We start from the raw sequence: 18153 nt of genomic DNA on the forward strand, positions 1-18153 counted from the left end.
CTAGTTTTGACTCTCACTATATTACGGGACAAAGTGAGTCCCTTCACAACTCAATACGGGACACATACTTGCATTTCTAAATAGGGGACAATTCTGTTTTTCAAGGCACGGTTGGCAAGCCTAATCATGCGTAAAGAAAAGCGCTGCCAAAGCCTCGTGTTGTTGAAACAATTCATTACGCTTATGCATCAAAGAGAAAATGTCTCTTAATGGGGAAATAAACAAGCCACCAACTGAGGAAGCTACCAAAACAACTGTCGAACCTCAAAACCAAAATGAAATTGGAAGTGAAATACCACTGAAAAGGGAAGGGATTTGTGAGGAGGAAGAAACACTTTGTGCTGCTGGTGGGGGACCCAAAAGGAAGGTCAAACCCACATAAAAAGGCACAACTCGCTCAAACTGATTAACTCATTCAGCAAAGAAAAATAAAAATGAAATACTTAGCAAAGACCAGAAATATGATGGAGAAACTCATGATTGCCTATGGAAATGAAATAAAGATAAAGGAGAACATTGCTGTCTAATATGCTTTGGAAGTTGACATTTTAAAGCTGCATGAGTCCATTCATATTGTTTTCCGTGACGAGGAGAAAGGAAATGATATACAAAAATGGACCTATTCCTTGCTTGCTTTAAAAGAATTTAAAGAAATTGTAAGCAAATGGTTAGATAGAGCTGCTTCCTTTTCTCAATTGCCAAAAGGTGGTGCCAGTGAGAATAAGATGAGATAAGATAAGATAAGAAGGCCTTTATTGATCCCACAGTGGGGAAATTTTCAGTGTTACAGCAGCAAAGATATAGGTCACACAGGGATGGCGGCATAATGTAACATAACATTCAGGATCAAACCTATGCAAATGTACGCAGTAATGTGTATATACACATGTATATACACACCAACATATATCTACATAAAAAGTATGAGGAACACTCATTTTAGCCTGTACATAGTACAGAGGTAAAATACTCTAAGTAAGTGACAGTGCTGCAGTGCTGTAGTGAAATGTAAGGAACAGCATTGGATAAAAATAAAACTAGACTAACAGTAGTGGGGAATGTTGAGTATTGCACACTATTACAGTAGTGGGGAATGTTGGGTATTGCACGATATGAGCTCAGGTGCAGGACTGCACAATTGCACTAATGTCCGCTAGTTTGTAGCGACTACATAATGTTCTTGTTAAACAGTCTGACAACAGCAGGCAAGAAGGAACGGCGGAATCTCTCCTTTGCACAGCGAGGATGTAACAGTCTGTCACTGAAGGAGCTGTGGAGTGCTGTTAGGGTGCCCTGGAGGGGGTGGTCCGGGTTGTCCAGCATTGATGGCAGCTTGGCCAACAATTTTCCCCCACCAAGTCCACAGAGTCCAGGGAGCAGCTCAGGACAAAGTCGGCCCTCCTGACCAGTTTGTCCAGCTGCTTCTTGTCCCGGGCCGAGACGCCGCCTGCCCAGGTGACCATTCCCTGGAAGATGACCGATGCAACCACCGAGTCATAAAAGTTCCTGAAGAGTGTCCCCTGAACCCCAAAAGACCTCAGTCTCCTGAGTAGGAAGAGTCTGCTCTGACTCTTCCTATAGAGGGCTCTGTGTTGTCACTCCAGTCCAGTTTATTGTTCAGATGAACACCCAGGTACTTGTAAGTTGAGACTCTCTCCACATCTGTTCCCCGGATATTCACTGGTGCAGGTGAAGAGTGCTGGTGCCTACCGAAATCCACCACCATTTCTTTGGATTTCCCCGCATTGATCAGAAGGCGGTTCTGCTGGCACCAGTCCACATAACCCTGAGTAAGATCTCTGTACTCCCGATCATCTCCGCCTGTGATGAGGCCGACAATCGCAGAGTGATCAGAGAACTTCTGCAGGTGACGGGTAGGGGTGTTGTTGTTGAAGTCCGAGGTGTAGAGGGTGAACAGGAAGGGAGCCAAGACAGTTCCCTGTGGGGCCCCCGTGCTACAGAGGAGCACGTCAGACACACAGTCCTGTATCCTCACATACTGTGGCCGGTTTGTGAGGTAGTCCCGGATCCATGTGGTGAGGTGGTGAGCCGCCCCCGCCCGCTCCAGCTTGTCTCCCAATAGGGTGGCCTGGATGGTGTTGAAAGCACTGGAGAAATCAAAGAACATGATCCTCACAGTGCTCCCCGCCTTCTCCGGGTGGGAGAGTGAAGTGTGGAGGAAGTAGATGATGGTGTCATCCACACTGATGCCAGGCTGGTATGCGAACTGGAGTGGGTCCATTGATGAGCTCACCAGGGGGCACAGGTGGACAAGGACCAGTCTCTCCAGGGTCTTCATCAGGTGAGACGTCAGCACCACTGGTCTGAAGCTGTTGAGCTCCTTCGGGTGGGGGGTCTTTGGCACCGGGACCAGGCAGGATGTTTTCCATAGCTGGGGGACTCTGCCCAGCTTCAGGCTCAGGTTGAACATGTGCTGGACAATTCCACATAGCTATCGATGCCATCTGAACCTGCTGCCTTCCTCGCCTTCATCTTCTTCAGCTGGTTCTTCACCTGAGATGTTGTGAAGGCCAAGGCTGGGCAGGAGGGAGTGGTGGCTATCTGGTGTAGCTGGGAGCTGGAGACTGTGGAGAAAAGGGGGGAGGGGTGACACACCCAGCAGGAGGAGTAGGTGGAGGCTGCAGCAGGAGAGACTGAGTGGGGGCAGGCATCTGATCGAACCTATTGAAAAAGAGGTTCAGCTCATTTGCCCACTGCATGTCCCCCCCAGTCCTGGTCTTGGGTTGTCCGTGGCCTGAGCCCCTGGCATTATTCTGCAGCAGCTGCTCCTCCATCCTCTTCCTGTAGGACCTTTTTCCCTCTCTGATCCTCCTCCTCAGCTGGCGCTGCACAGTCTTCCGCTCCTCTATGTTGCCTGACGCAAAAGCCCTCCTCTTCTCCTTCAGGAGAGCTTTTGTCTGGTGTGATCCAGGGTTTGTTGTTGGAGAAACACCTTACTGTCCTGGTGGGTATGGTGTTCTCCATGCAGAAATTTATATAGTCTGTAACAGTGTCCGTTAGACTACTAATGTCTTCCCCGTGAGCATCGCTGAATACTTCCCACACAGTTGTGCTGAAGCAGTCCTTTAAGGCCTCCTCGGCCTCTCCAGACCATCTCTGAACCGTGCGGGTCACAGCAGGCTGCCTGCGGACCAGAGGTTTGTACACAGACTGGAGAGACACCAGGTTGTGATCAGCTTTGCCCAGCGGGGGGAGGGGCAGTGATGTGTATGCCTCCTTGGTGTTGACATAGAAAAGGTCCAATGTTTTATTGTCTCTGGTGTGGCAGGTGACATACTGTGTGAATGAAGGCAGAGAGGAGGAAGGGGAGGCATAATTGAAGTCACCAGAGACGAGTATCAGGGCATTTGGGTGCTGTGTTTGTAGCCTGCTCACTGCTGCAGTCAAGACATCACAGGCTGTGTCGCCGCTGGCAGCGGGGGGGACGTAATGCATTTCATGAAGAGATGGTGGCAGGATGTCACTGTCTAATAGAAGCTCCACAAGCTCATCAATAAGAAGAACAGCTGAAGCCAAAAAGGCAGTAATGGCACATGCTGCCGATTGGAAAAACAAGAAAGAGACTTGAAATATGAATTTGAAAGTAAGCAAGTTCAAATGACATCACTGAAGAAGATGACGATGACGAGGATGACTATGATGATGACAGTAATAGTGATGAGGATGGATCTACAGTACATCTCGAAGTGGCACGTTATATGGACAGGGATTCCTGTATTAATGCATTCAGACGATTCATCAGCAGGAAGGGGCTAAGTTATCTGGCATAAGATCTGATAACGGAACCAATTTCATTGCGACAGAAAAGGAAATGAAGGAGGCTTTAAAGGAATGGAACTTAAACAAACGTCAAGTGGGCCTTCAATCCTCCATAGGGAGCCCATTTTGGTGGAATATGGGAAAGATTCATCCGTCTGGTCAAGAAAACACTGCTCTCTGTAATAAACAGAAACATCTTGATGATGAAGGCCTTGCAACAGTGATGTGTGAAGTGGAACCAATTCTGACAACAGTCTCAGAAAACCCAAATATTGTGGAATCTCTTACTCCTAATCACTTGCTCCATTTTAAGGTCAAGCCTATTCTGCCTCCCGGTATATTCTATCCACACGATGCAAGACGGTGCTGGAGGCAAGTCCAGTACATTTTTCCTAGAAAAGATGGGTAAAGGAGTCTCTTCTACTTCTTCAAGAGAGAGACAGCGATGGAATTGCACCAGAAGGAACTTCAGGAAAGGGGATGTTGTCTTGGTTGTAGATTCACATAAACCTCGTGGATCCTGGCAAGAGTAGTGGAGACACTGGATAATTTAGCTGTTAACCCTTGTACAGACATGGGATGTACTGATACAAGTAATAACAAAGTCACTAGGGCACAAAGGCCTGTCACATTCTTTGGCAATTTGTCAAACAGTCGAGCATCTCCGCACCACCACCAGATGTCCCCTCTTGGCTGCAATCATCTTTCTACTGAGAGGTAGAAGTTACAAACACTTCACCTCTATTTACAACTAGCAGTGTTCTTTTCCTGTGCTTCACCAAATGTGTGCGTGCCACACAATGCTCTTTTGACAATTCTCTCTCCTGCCCCTTCAGGAAAGGCAAGGGAAGGACAGCCCATTTGCTTCAGATCACATCTCACCCTCCCGTCGATGTAAGAGGGAGCCTGGATAGTCAGTCACTCCCTGCTTGATGGTCAGGGCCTGCGACTTCACACCTCCTAAACAGCTGAGGGAGTCCTAGGTCCTAACAGCAGTCAGGGTTGTCAACAACACTTGGACTGCCCTTCCCATCGCAGACTGGACCACCACTTAGGTTTCACAAGGTCTAATGGGAGGCTGGCCTTCTTGCAGGGGTAGATATTAACCACGTAAACCTCATATTTGCTCGGAAGAGTATTTAGGCCTTCATGATGTTTAAATTTGAAGTTTATAATTTTTCACGAAAAGCTGTTTCCGTGGCAATGCAGTTTGCCAATAAAAACAATGCTGTTCACAACTCCCAACTGTAAGAAACTGTAAACATAGCAAAAAAGTCAAATAATGAAATAGTAAAAAGTAAGTTAAATAAAATAGTACAGAGCGGTAATTGAAACTGTGATGCAAAGGAATAAAGCATCAGCTTCGAGGCGTGCGGGCGCTCTACCCACTACACCACGAGATGGCACACTTTACCCAGTGCAGAATTTGTTCTTGTTGTTCTCCCGCGATGGAAAAATAACCAATCTCTCGTTCCCAATTGGCTCTTAAATTGAAATAAATTCTTTAGCGATTTTGATTCAGATTGGTTTGTTACAAACATCGGACATGCAGCTAGGATATAATCTACATGTCATTTGATAATGTGTCATTTCAACACGGCAGCCACTCAGTGAAGGTTCTATCTAACAATATTTATGTTCTGTATTGATATCTATGCACCGCTTGCCTGAAATGTACGTATTATGGTTCCTATTTCTTAACGATTGTCAGCCCAACCCTAGAGGACACACATTATAATCCATGGCAGTGTGACTGCTGAATATTGTAATGTCATCTGCGAAGTACCGCAGGGATTAGTGCTCAGCCTTCTATTGTTAAGCATTACATGCTTCCGCTTGGTAACATCATACATAAATTAGTTTTCATTGCTATGTCAATGATACCCAACTATATACAGTATGCCTTTAGAAAAAGTGAACCGGCGTGATTGCTCTGCAACATCCTTAGCACTGAACAAAACTAGATGATTATTGGCGCCGCTCGACATCAGCACTTGTTTACGGACTCCACTCTCAAGTCTGTATGATACCATTAATATACCATTATCCAAAGTAATTCAGCTAAAAAATTGTACTCTATTATATGACGTCTTATTACATGTTTTTCTTGAAAACATAATAATTATGAAATTAAGTAAATGTTTTATTCTAATTAAAAAAAAAATCTGTTGGTGCCTAAATTGTCTTTCAGTTCTTGAATGTCCCTAAATTAATTTATTAATATTTTGGATTGGTTGAGCAAGATGGCAGTAAATGGTCAACATTACTTAGAGCATGATTATTTATTTATTTAACTGGCACTGAATAGCACATTTAAATCTATTCCTGTGTGTAGTAAATTATAGTGAGAGAACTATGGAATTTGTTGATAATAGACTATTATGTCATACCAGTTATTAATCTAATCCTGCCTTGTGGCTGGTCTTGCCAGGTTATAGCCATATTCCTGCCACATCCTATTCATAGATATGATAAATGACCACCGTGATAGGTAGTATGTTCCCCCTTAGCATGATAAGACCCTGGCAGGGAAATGAAATCCTGCTTTTACTGAAATACTATGATTTATGGATTGGAATCATGACAGCATTTGCCTGCACTGTGTCCACAAGCTCTGTTATCTATAAGTGGTCCTGTGTATGTGTGTGCATGTGCATCCTTGTCCACAACATACAATGTGTGGAAGATAACTTGCTACCTTTGTTTCTCTTCGTAAAGTTTATGGGTATTGTTGAGACAGATTTTGTCTTCAGACCAACAAAGCTTTGTTGTGCTGCTTTCTAAATCCACAGACACATTTAACTTTACAGTACTCCATGTAAGTAATAAAGCAATGTCTGATGTCCCATAGTTACTTTTTGTACAATTTTAGACAATTTTATTTTTTATTAAATTTGGCCACTGAACTAGTAGTGACAGACATGACAGTTGTTTTAAGTGAACTGAATTATTAGAATTATCTTCCAAACCGCTTATCCTATATAGGGTCGCGGGGAGTTGCTGGAGCCTATCCCAGCCGTCTATGGGCGAAGGCAGACTACACCCCGAACTGGTCGCCAGCCAGTCGCAGGGCAATTATTAGAATTAGTTAATCAAAAATAATTGTTCAAAAATTCTTTCACCGAATCATTCAGCGATTAGCCCCCAACACACACACACAGCACAACGAGCACGCCACCTCCCCCTGGGCACCGACGGAGTGAGTTAAAAAAAAAACAACACTTTTGTGCTCACCCTGATGTTTCAGTATTTGTAATTTGTGCATTTGTGTTATTATTATTTCTATCAAAAACGTTGCAGCTGTAACGTACTGTTCAAGCAAGAATGGCAGTACAGTGGGTTCACTCACTGAATCGTTGGCGAATGGGAAAAACAGACGTTCAGTCATTGACTCATTCGCGAATGGGAAATGCAGCACGTTCCTCACTGATTTCTGCGTGAACGCCAATAGCATGGCAGTATGTTCAGTAAAATCCCTCCTCCGTCGGACCCGGGCTGCTGATTGGTCATTAGCGAAGATTGAAGACATGCATGTGGCTAAGCTCACATGAACTGAGAGAAGTACGAATCACTTGTGGAAGTGATCGATTCACTCACGTTCACTGAAAAGATTTGTTCTTTTTGAACGAATCGTTCGCGATCAACCCAACACGACACTGAACTTAACCACCCTTTTTCTTTGGCTTTCTTTTTTTTTTTCAACAGAAAAGTACCAACATCCTTGGGTGGAGTTTAATGCAGGCAACAACTAAAGTAACAGTTTTATGGAACAGTTAGAGAGAGTCAGACTTGATAGACCAAACTGATGTTTAAGTTTAGGGGAACACAAGCCTGAATTAGTCAACAACATGAATGTGCAGTCTCTTGTGTGTTAGTCATGGTGATCAGCGAAAAGCAACCCTTAAAGTTTTCATTGTTTTGATCTTATACCACCAAATAAGATTTGTGGGAATTGACTTGCAAATACACAGAGGTGAGCATTCCATCAGTACTGATGGAAGGTCAATCAGTCCTTTACTGAAGAACACCCGTTTTGCTGACAATTGACAGGAAACTAAAAAAAGTTAAAGAAAAATAGTGAATTCATCAGTTGTAAAGCATGTTTATGACATGAACAATCATTTGTATGTAGTTAATAAACATAACTATAAATGTTTTACTCATTATTAAGTATATAAACTAATTAGTAAATACTGAACTCATCATCTACAAAGCATTTTTGATATGAGCAATTAATATGTAGTTAAACAGTTACATACCGTCACTGTGCTGTGAAAAACACTTATCTCCAATTTTGGAAACTTTTTTAATTTTCACTTTAATGTGATCTGTAACGCGAAAACATGATTCATGTAAAATAAGAAAATGAAAAAAAAATGGAGATGTGTTTTTCACGGGAAGATACTAGGTAATAGCCAATGGCAGAGCAGCTATGAGCATGTTGCGTTCAGGAAACTCTGGAGCTACGAGTAGCAGCCCATACTGTATTTTTACCTTTCATATCCTGAAGTTTCTTTCCTAACAAGAGGCAATATTTTCCTGTTGAGGCGTTTTGTAGCTTGAAAATTTTGTATGAAGATATCTTCGTAAGTAGAGGTGCCACATAGGGTTGGGCACCGAGAACCGGGACTCGAGTGGAACCGGGTCCATCATTCTCCCGGAACCATTCAGATTTTAGAAAGTCGGTGCTAAGTTTCGATTCCTAGTTAGCCGCGCGGAAGAGCTACTAACGAAGTACGACCGATTAAAAAATAAATAAATAAAATGTGTGTGTGCACACAGCATGCAGCCCTTGCCACCGAAGCTGCGTCGCAATAGCACCAAAGTTCACCCCCACTCAAGCTGCCGTGGTCCTCTTGGTCAGCGCCTCCGCTCGCTTCTTACCGGCCGGCAAGGGCGGGTCGCGGCGACTCTGGGCGTTTCGCCCGCCGAAGCTGCGTCGCAATAGCACGGAAGCTCCCCCCCACTCGACCAGCCATGGTCCATGGTCCTCTCGGTCAGCCCCTCCACTCACTTCGTACCGGCCAGCAAGTGCGGGCCGCGGCGGTGGCGACCCTGGGCGTTCGCCAAGCCCTTAATTCCCACGGATCTCCACAGCGACATTGGCCGCTGGGACACCGCGGTGGCAGCAGTTGCCCTTCGTGGGGTCGGTGATCCTACCCGGCTGGCTCATTTGGCCAACACCTAGCCATAGAACTGACGCGATGCAGCTTATGACCCAAAAGTCAGAATCGGCTAACTACATCTTATTTCAACATCGAGTCAACAAGTTTAACACACAAATGCACATATGCAGCTAATATTTAGCTTATAGCATACGCAGCTGCAGCATATACATATATACTGTACATAGATACATCATATGGTACCGTATGATTACATAAATTTCTTATATTAGATATTTTCCTTGCTTGCCCTTAAAATGCAGTGTTGTTTTTGTCATTTTCTTTTTAAAGCAAGATAAGATCAGCCAATCAATTGGTGGTCAGTAGCATGCTTTCTGTAACAGCTGTATTATTGTATTGTCTTGAACTTCTCAAAAATAAAACTCTTGTGAAAAAGAATACTAAATAATAATACAAAAAAAATAAATACATAAATAGACTGGTTAAAAATAGCCCTTTGAGTAATCCATTCACAAATAGTGGAAAGTTCATGAAATTGAAGAACAGGGAAGTTCATGTAATTTGTGATTTGTCCAAAAATAACTCCTTTTTTTTTGTTACGAATCGGAATCGAGAATCATTAGGAATCGAATCAAAGAACCGGAACCGGAATCGTCCAAATTTAAACGATGCCCAACCCTAGTACCACTGCATATATATATATATATATATATATATCTATATATAAATATATATATATATATATACATCAAGTTCTGAATACATATATATATATATATATACTACTTCTTATATATACTACTACTTATATATATATATACTACTTCTTCTACTTAAGAACATTAAAAACAATATGTTTTAAAAGTAATACAGCTGCCAAAAGATTAACATTAATGGTTTTCAAATTTCTGTTTCAATATCACTCAAAGTAATTGGATCCCTGCCTGACAGTTTCCAGGCAAACTATTTTCATTACTCCAGTACTACTGTAATCCGTCCTATTTCCCTTTTTTTGTGGCTAGTCAAGGTTCCCTTTTAGATTAGATAGTTCATCTTTTTTATAGATTTCCTTCCACATTTTGCACACCGCACACACACGCACACACACAAACGGACACAAAACGTTCACCAGTACATACACTTAACTAGAAAAAGTACTGATAACATATTATCATCATGATATTAGCGTTTACAATAAACAATTTAATATAATATTTCAAATAAAAGCTTAATTATTAGAGTTAGATCTCAAACTGTTGTCTTTCATTGTCAACATTTAAGTGTTGCCTTATCTGCTTCAGACAGACGGTCTCAGTATTGATTCCTGTTCATTCGTTTGTGAGGCAGACTACTCAACTCCACTGGCATTACTGTTGTCTCCAGTCTGGGTTTTTTGTCCCTTCATAATTCTCTCTCTGCGTCTCTCTCACTTCTCATTCTGACTACTCTCTCTTAATCTATGTCATGGAGGAAATGCACATGTGACCATTTTGGGCAGAGCTGGGCATTTTACTAAAAATTGAGCGTCCGTCATCTTTCAGCAGCGAGGGGTACCCTTCTGTCGTCCGTCATCCGTCATTTTTCCCAGCGGGTAAAAAATAGTGCCCGACTATAGACCGGTCCGCCTCTACTTTTAAACGGCCGTCTGTCGGTGAGTCAGACTAAACTGTCGCCCGCCCCCGCCACCCCGTGCTTCCGTCAGTGTTTCTAAAACTATTATAAAAAATTTTAAAAAGTCAGTGCCCAATGGGAGGCCTCCCGCACACGGCGCGCTGACGACTAATTGGATGGCCATTTACCCACCGAGGGCCACCAATCAGAATGAAGCGCTGGGACAGCGCAACTCTCTATACAAGCAGCGTGTGAGTGAGAGGCTCCTAGCCAAACAAGTGGCACAAAGGGCTCCACGACATTTCCAGGATTTTCAAGCGGAGCGCAGTCAGACAAGCAGAGCGGTCATTGAAGACACTACAATGGGCGATGAAGAACAACCCCCTCGCCCACCCCCGGACAAGGTTTGAAGAGAAATAGTGACTCACTGTGTTTTGGAAGCCTCTTCCTAGCCTGGTCCCTCATTCAAATCTGATCCCCCAAGCAACAACAACTCACGATTTGCCTCCCCGTGCTCACCGCGGCCATTGAAGCTTCGCCGCGTAAAATAGACTAATGACAGATTGATGATGGATGGCGAACTAAATAAAGGGTTTTCCGTCCATGCTTAATTTAAAAATTGGATCCATCATTCGTCGACCATCAACAAAATGGGCGTCTGTCAGTGACGGACTGACGGAGCGGTCTGTCACGTAGACCAAATGCCCAGCTCTGATTTTGGGTGCATACTTATAAAGATAGTAAATGTATTGGAACAGGTCGAAGGTATAACAAAGACTTGCAGTGATGCTGTCTCTTTCTCTCTCTCCCTCACACATGCACGCGCACACGCACACACAACCAGGCACACCCACTTGGCCGACTATCTCTCACTCACCTGGCCTGCATGCTGGCTCAGTTGCTAGGGGTGACCAAAAACATCCTCTTTTGCCCGGACATGTCCACTATTTTACACCCTGTCCGGGCGTCTGTGGAGTTTTATAAATTCATGCGGCTTTAATTGTTTTTCACGGTACCAATTAGCATGTGCTTAATTTGACTTCTACCCACACTTTAACTCTTGTGCCCCCAATTGCGTGTCCCGTCGAAGGTGCGGATGTGTAGGGTGTCGCAATTCTCCCAAGTGCCGTGTCGCCCCGCCCCTTTGCGCCCTTGTTCCACACTTTGGTTGAACTGTATCTAAAGCCCTTCAGCCAAAGCATATTACTCAGAATTCATTTTTTGACCAAAACAGCTGGAAACTTGCGACGTTCTGTGGAATTCCTGTGCCAAAGATATGTATGCCTGTGCAAAAGATATGTATTTTCGAGTGTAAATTTCGAAAGTATTATAAAAATTTATAATTTCCCTGCGTGTAATTTAATTGATGTTTTAAAGTCACCTACGTATTTTGTTCTAGTGTAGTTGCCGCACTTAACGACCTTCTGCGCATGCGCTGCAGATGATGCAGGGGCCGCAAATAATGCAAATAATGTAGCCATAGCTACCATCTACTCAAGCCCAAGCCTGATATTTTACATTACTACTACTTTCACTACAGTTTTAATATCATTTTAAGCAGCAAAATTGCCAAAAACAACAACCACCGGTGCCACCATATTTGATGACGCTGATCCAACATAGTGGCGCAAGTCAATGACCTAAGACGCACCCTCCCAATTCTGCAATCTTCACACGCTTGTAGCCTGCGCTCTCAATGAGGACTGTTGGGTGTAGTACGGTATTGGGCCGAAGTTGGAAAAAAAAAGGATCCCTACTTCACTGACCGGCTTCAATTTGACATCACTTGAAAATGGCGACCCCCATGGAGACACAGACCGTGAATGGCAAACATAATTTGCAAGATTATAAACATATTCATTCATTCATTATCCATACCACTTATCCTCACAAGGGTCGCGGGGCGTGCTGGAGCCTATCCTAGCTGTCTTTGGGCAGTGGGCGGGGGACACCCTGAATTGGTTGCCAGCCAATCGCAGGGCACACAGAGACAAGCATCCGCACTCACAATCACACCTAGGGGCAATTTTAGAGAGTCCAATCAACTTACCATGCATGTTTTTGGAATGTGGGAGGAAACCGGAGTACCCGGAGGAAACCCACGCAGGCGGACGTGCTAACCAGTCGACCACCGTGCCGCCCCGTTATAAACATATATTTAGATTTTTTTACTTTTTATTTAATTAATTTCGTTATTTGAAATAATGTCATGTAAGACAACTTGATTTGTATTGACTGCGTGAATATATGCCGTTATCTCTCCTTTATGAAGTTATTTGGTGAAATGAATGAAATGCTTTGAAGATAAGATTATCCTTCATATATGTAAATTAAGGAAATTATGAAAAAAAGTTTGCTGGAGGTCTAAATGTGCTGTGATGAACCACAACAACAAGCCATCTTTAGCCAGGTTTACATAGAGACCTTTTTGTCATTCTGATTGAAATCATACTGAATGAAGATATCTGGTCACCTGTTTACATGTGACGTGATCTTTTCCGATCCGCTGTTTGTATACTCCACTCTGTTGAAGGGACAGTGTGTAAGGGTTTGTTGATTTCCAAACGCGTTTTGATCGTCGTTTTGCTTGCTGTGCACTGCCGAATTCCCGCTTTGTTTGCCAACCGCCAATAAAACAAGAAGAAACCGAAGAAGAAGAAGAAGCAAAAGTGTTTCCAGTTCATGCATAAATGGTAAATGGGCTGTCACTTATATAGCGCTTTTCTACCTTGGGTACTCAAAGCGCTTTACACTGTACCTCATCTAACTACTGATGACGCAACATCAGGAGCAACTGGGGGTTCAGTATCTTGCTCAAGGATACTTCGACATGGTCACAATGGCTGGGTATCGATCCCACAAACTTCGGGTTGGGAAACGAACACTCTACCACTGAGCCATGTCGCCCCATGGTTGCATAGATTATTGGAAATTCACGCCGTCTATAGCACGACGATCACAGAATTTTTTTTTTTTTTTTTTTTACCTGAAAGTGTCAAATTTAAATAGATGACCACACCTATTCCACTCATCTGAAGTCACCTACCGCACCTAAAAGAAAGCGTCCTTACCGAATAAATTGCGACAAAGGCAGAATTTACATCGGGGCTGCTAAAGCCAGATGGATAGACTTGAGGAGCAAACGAGGTCTGGAAAATGATGCTACCCTCGCCTACTTTCTACTTGACTGGTAAGAGTATGTTTGTGTTTTGAAATTATAAAGCACGGTCACAAAGAGTACCGGTATGTCCCTTTCTTATGAATTTGGTGACTTTTTTTAGGATGCGTTTCTTGCTATGTATTTTAGCAAGGTACAGTGTACACAAATGAACGTACTTTTTGTTTATAAACAATGGTCTGTTACAGTCATTTACTTTAGGATATAGCGTAACTCAATTTTCAATAAAACATTTAGCACGTCCGCCTCTATGTTGGTGTCTCGGTTCTGAAAGAGCAAGCATTGTTTTCAAAGTTTTATTGAAGGATTGGTAGCGCCCATAAACATGCAAATTATTTAGTGTAATCAACCGTGATTTCGGAGTCATCACATTAGACTATAACCTCAAATGACATTATATTGTACAGCATACTATTTTAATTATAAAGATTCAAAATTTCAAGAATAATGTGTATTAGGATTCATGTGTTAGATTATTATTAGGCTTGTTAGCTTGTGGGTTTAGCTTTAGCTTTTTCTATATCCAGGCCCAACTTGCTTGATGTGCTTTGCTTCCACATATGTATGTGGCTCACACACACACACACACACACACACACACACACACACATAGACAAAACAAGTTCATAGTGTTCCAACTGCTTCCGCTCCCCTTTCCCTTAGAGCTGGAACACCTTTGTAATCAGGGACTCCTAAGAAAAATAAAGAGGGGAGGTGCAGGAGCCAGGCAGAGGGTTTTAGGAACTGTAATGGTACACTTCCGTGCGCTCTCCTTGCAAGAAAAAAAGACAACATTGTGTTGAGTGTCGACATTCCTCATTGTGTGCGTTGTTTGCTAATATCTCACTTGGTGTGAACCTGACATTTAATTGGTCCTTCGAGCCGCATCCCTATATGCCAGAAGGTTTCCAGCTGCCGAGTCAACCTCCGGGTAAAGTCCGTGGCCACGGCTCAAAGACCCTTTCCGGGACTGGTCTTGGCTCCACTTCTGGGAACTGAAGGTTGACGGGGAGCCGGAGGAGTGAAGACATCTCTAGTCTATAAAACTGTAAGACAGAGTGAGTCTATAAAACTGTAAGACAGAATGAGTCTATAAAACTGTAAGACAGTGTTAGTCTATAAGACTGTGAGACAGAGTTAGTCTTTAAAACTGTAAGGGCGACGGTGTGATGTACGTACTTAAACTCTGTGAAAAAATACTCTGCTAAAAGTGTGACTGTGCAAACTGTGTGAGTGGATAAACAAGATTGTAAGCGACAACTTTGTGGACGCAATAGGCAAGAATCCTCCGCCACTTGTGGTAGAAGCTTGAGGATTGCCACACACTGTGTTGATTGTCACCCTGTTTAAGGTAAAAGTCAGTGTAGGACACCCTAGATGTCATAAAACGGACTCTATATCAAGAAAATGGGGAGAGTTAACAGTAAAATCGGTGATAAAAATTATCCTAAACAAAACCTTGCATGCAAAGATTGGAAATTTGTGGAATGTCACTGTCCTTCCAAAATACAACATTTGAACCTTTGGATAACGAAATATAACTTTGCTGGCCAGCTCAACATAAAAATTGATAAACCTGCAGTATATGTACTAAACGCAAAAACAATGAAGCGAAAATAAAAAGGACAGGTATGAGGACGTAGACTTTTGGAAAGTGTTGGCGCAAAAGCGTGAGAAAAAGCCAAATAAATTGGACAATGTTTTGTTTCATAGAAAAGAGGACGACCCGGTGGCAATGAGGGAGCAGGTTAGGAGTGACAGAGGTGGTAAAGCTAGAGACTTGCTCACCGCTGACTGTTCCTCCTATTTATCCTACTTTGCCCTTACATGTGCCACCACCTCAGTTTGAGGCGATTGCTCCTGTCCCTTGTCCCGCTTTGCCCTTAAGCATACCTCCACCTCCAGTTGACACACGGAGGGTGTTGAGGTCTGAGGGATTGGGACAGGAGTGGTCACGCACATTGGGGAGAACTCTGTCGCCAACTTCAGAAGTGGCAACGTTTGACAATAACCAGACACTCTTATATCCAATGATCGAGGTGGCTAACCCAAACATTGCTGTCGGACAACGACCAACCATGTTAGTCCATAGGACATGGACACAGGAAGATGTGAAAAAAGCCATAGAGGGTGTCACGTCTTAGAAAGTAGATGTGTATCAATTTACTGTTGAGATGGAAGACTTAAGACACTCCTACCATCCGAACGGGGCAGAAACACAGCAAATTTGGATGTCTGCAATGGGTTCGGACTGGAATCATGTGAGAGGGGACTGGCATCCAAAATGCCGTGATGACATACTACCACATGACAGTAGGGAACTCATTTGCAGAGTTCAGGACCTCATAGAGAGAGTTACCAAGCATTTCAGAAAAAAAAGGCAAATTACACAGCTATTGGTAGACTGCAACAGAGGGACGATGAACTTTTTGAGGACTATAGAGTTAGGATGACTGCCTATTTTAAAGTTAATAGTGGTATTCCCATGACTGACGACCCTCGGGGAACACCAAGAGCAACTTAAAAATGCCCTGCACGCCAACTCTCTGCCTGCAATCAAGCATTGGGTTGAAAAGCACTGGGTTGATATGGCGAGTTATCCAAACAAGCATTACTTTTCACCAGTTATGGACTTTGTTTAACTCACACCAACAACTCAGATGGACTTTCAATTGTAGTAGCCGGTGTTAAATTGCTGGATGAATTGACACATCTTTATAGAGAATGGCAGGCTCCACATGTTCCACTCTATAAAGGTAAAGACTTCAAATGGAGTGACTTGGGGGCCATTGTTCAAACAGCACGCAGTGCTACAGATTGGGAACTGAAAGGAGAAGGCCTTGAGTACTGTGAGGAGATAGAAATTTACAGAATGGCATTTTTTTGGACTGTGCAAGTACAAATGGGCGTCTATTTTCACTGACACAGCCAGCCCTCCCATAAAGTACTGTTAACAGGGGAGGAAGAGGAGATATTACAAAACGTCTCACAGTAATTCTGGTCACAGGGCCCGTCTGAATTAGGGTTTATTAAAGGGGCATTACCAGTCCAAATAAGACCCAAAAAAGAATATGGGCCTTGTGTGCGTCAGTATCCATTGAAACCAGACACATACAAGCGAATAAGGCCTGTGATAGATGATTTGATAAAAGCAGGAGTGATAGTCGAATGTCGAGACTCTCCCTGCAACACCCCGATATTTCCTGTCAAAAAGGCACCTCCTTCTGTTGGATGGAGGATGGTAAAAGAGCGCCCTGTGTCCCAGATCCACACATATTGTTAAACTCATTGCGACCTGATGCTGTTGTCTTTACTGTGGTGGACATAAGTAATGCATTTTTCTCTATGCCTATTGATAAGGACAATCAGTTTCGATTTGCGTTCACATTTCAAGGGGAAAAATACACATTCACACGATTACCGCAAGGGTATTGTGAGAGTCCAACCATTTATTCACAAGTAATGGCAGCAAGCAGGTCAAATTTACTCCACCAGGAGGGAGCCACATTTTGCTGTATGTTGATGATGTTCTTTTAGTGTCACCAGACGGGGAAACCTGCAAGACAGACATATTAGCTCTACTGCATCATTTAGCCGAAGAGGGACACAAAGTAAGCAAGAACAAGTTACAATTTTGCAGTACAAGTAAGATATCTAGGACATAATCTCAGAGTTAAAGGGAGAGCAATTTTGGAAGACAGGAAAACAACTATCTTGCAGGCACCAAAGCCACAAACAAATAAACAACTGATGTCATTTCTAGGTTTGACTATTTACTGCAGGATGTGGATTCCAGAATTGATTGCACCATTATCTAAATTAATATATGAGAAAAACCTGAAAATGACATCAATGATTAACTGGACTTCTGAGGCTGAAGAGGCCTTTTGTGAGGTTAAACGAATGCTTGTGTCGAGCGCAGGATGCATTCCTGATTATTCAAAACCTTTTGTCCAAATGGTAGATTGTAAAGGGAAATTTATGACATATGTGCTTTCCCAAACACATGGTGACAAATTGAGGCCTGCAGCATACTTCTCGTCTAAACTCAATAGTGTGGCGTGTGCACTTCCTGTTTGTGTTTGAGCTGTGGTTGCGGCCTCTATGGCAGTGGAATGCTCTTCTGCTATTGTTTTGTTTCATCCGCTTACACTAAAGGTTCAGTGGCGGCCTTGCTCCTGCAGATGAACATGGTGTTCTTATCACCGGCTAGACACTCATTATGCATGGCCATACTGTTGTCCCAACCACACCTCACTTTGGAACGGTGCACGACTTTAAACTCGGCCACACTTCTGCCACTTCCTGATGAGGGTGTCCAACGCGATTGTCAGGAACTGGCTGAAAATTCAACAAAATGTAGAATTGACTTAAAGGATTTGCCATTGGGGACGGGACTCACGCTATTTGTCGATGGGTCATCTAAAAAGGATGTTTTGGGGAGGACACGGACGGGCT

At 43.3% G+C, this 18153-nt stretch overlaps 1 long non-coding RNA gene across 2 annotated transcripts in view; it reads right to left on the bottom strand.

Annotated features, from left to right (window-relative positions):
* Nucleotides 1-14566: 14566 nt before the first annotated feature.
* The window catches only part of LOC147152409 (uncharacterized), a 47612-nt gene continuing 44025 nt past the window's right edge, over nt 14567-18153 (bottom strand). For both annotated transcript variants that reach the window (XR_015085822.1, XR_015085821.1), the window contains 2 exons: nt 17117-17251; nt 14567-14741 (listed from right to left, as the gene is read on the bottom strand). This is a non-coding gene — a long non-coding RNA (uncharacterized LOC147152409). The remainder of the gene's footprint in view (nt 14742-17116; nt 17252-18153) is intronic.

This window comes from Filicampus tigris, chromosome 2, assembly GCF_054856515.1.
Source record: "Filicampus tigris isolate MCC_2025a chromosome 2, RoL_Ftig_1.0, whole genome shotgun sequence".
Lineage (NCBI taxonomy): Eukaryota > Metazoa > Chordata > Actinopteri > Syngnathiformes > Syngnathidae > Filicampus > Filicampus tigris.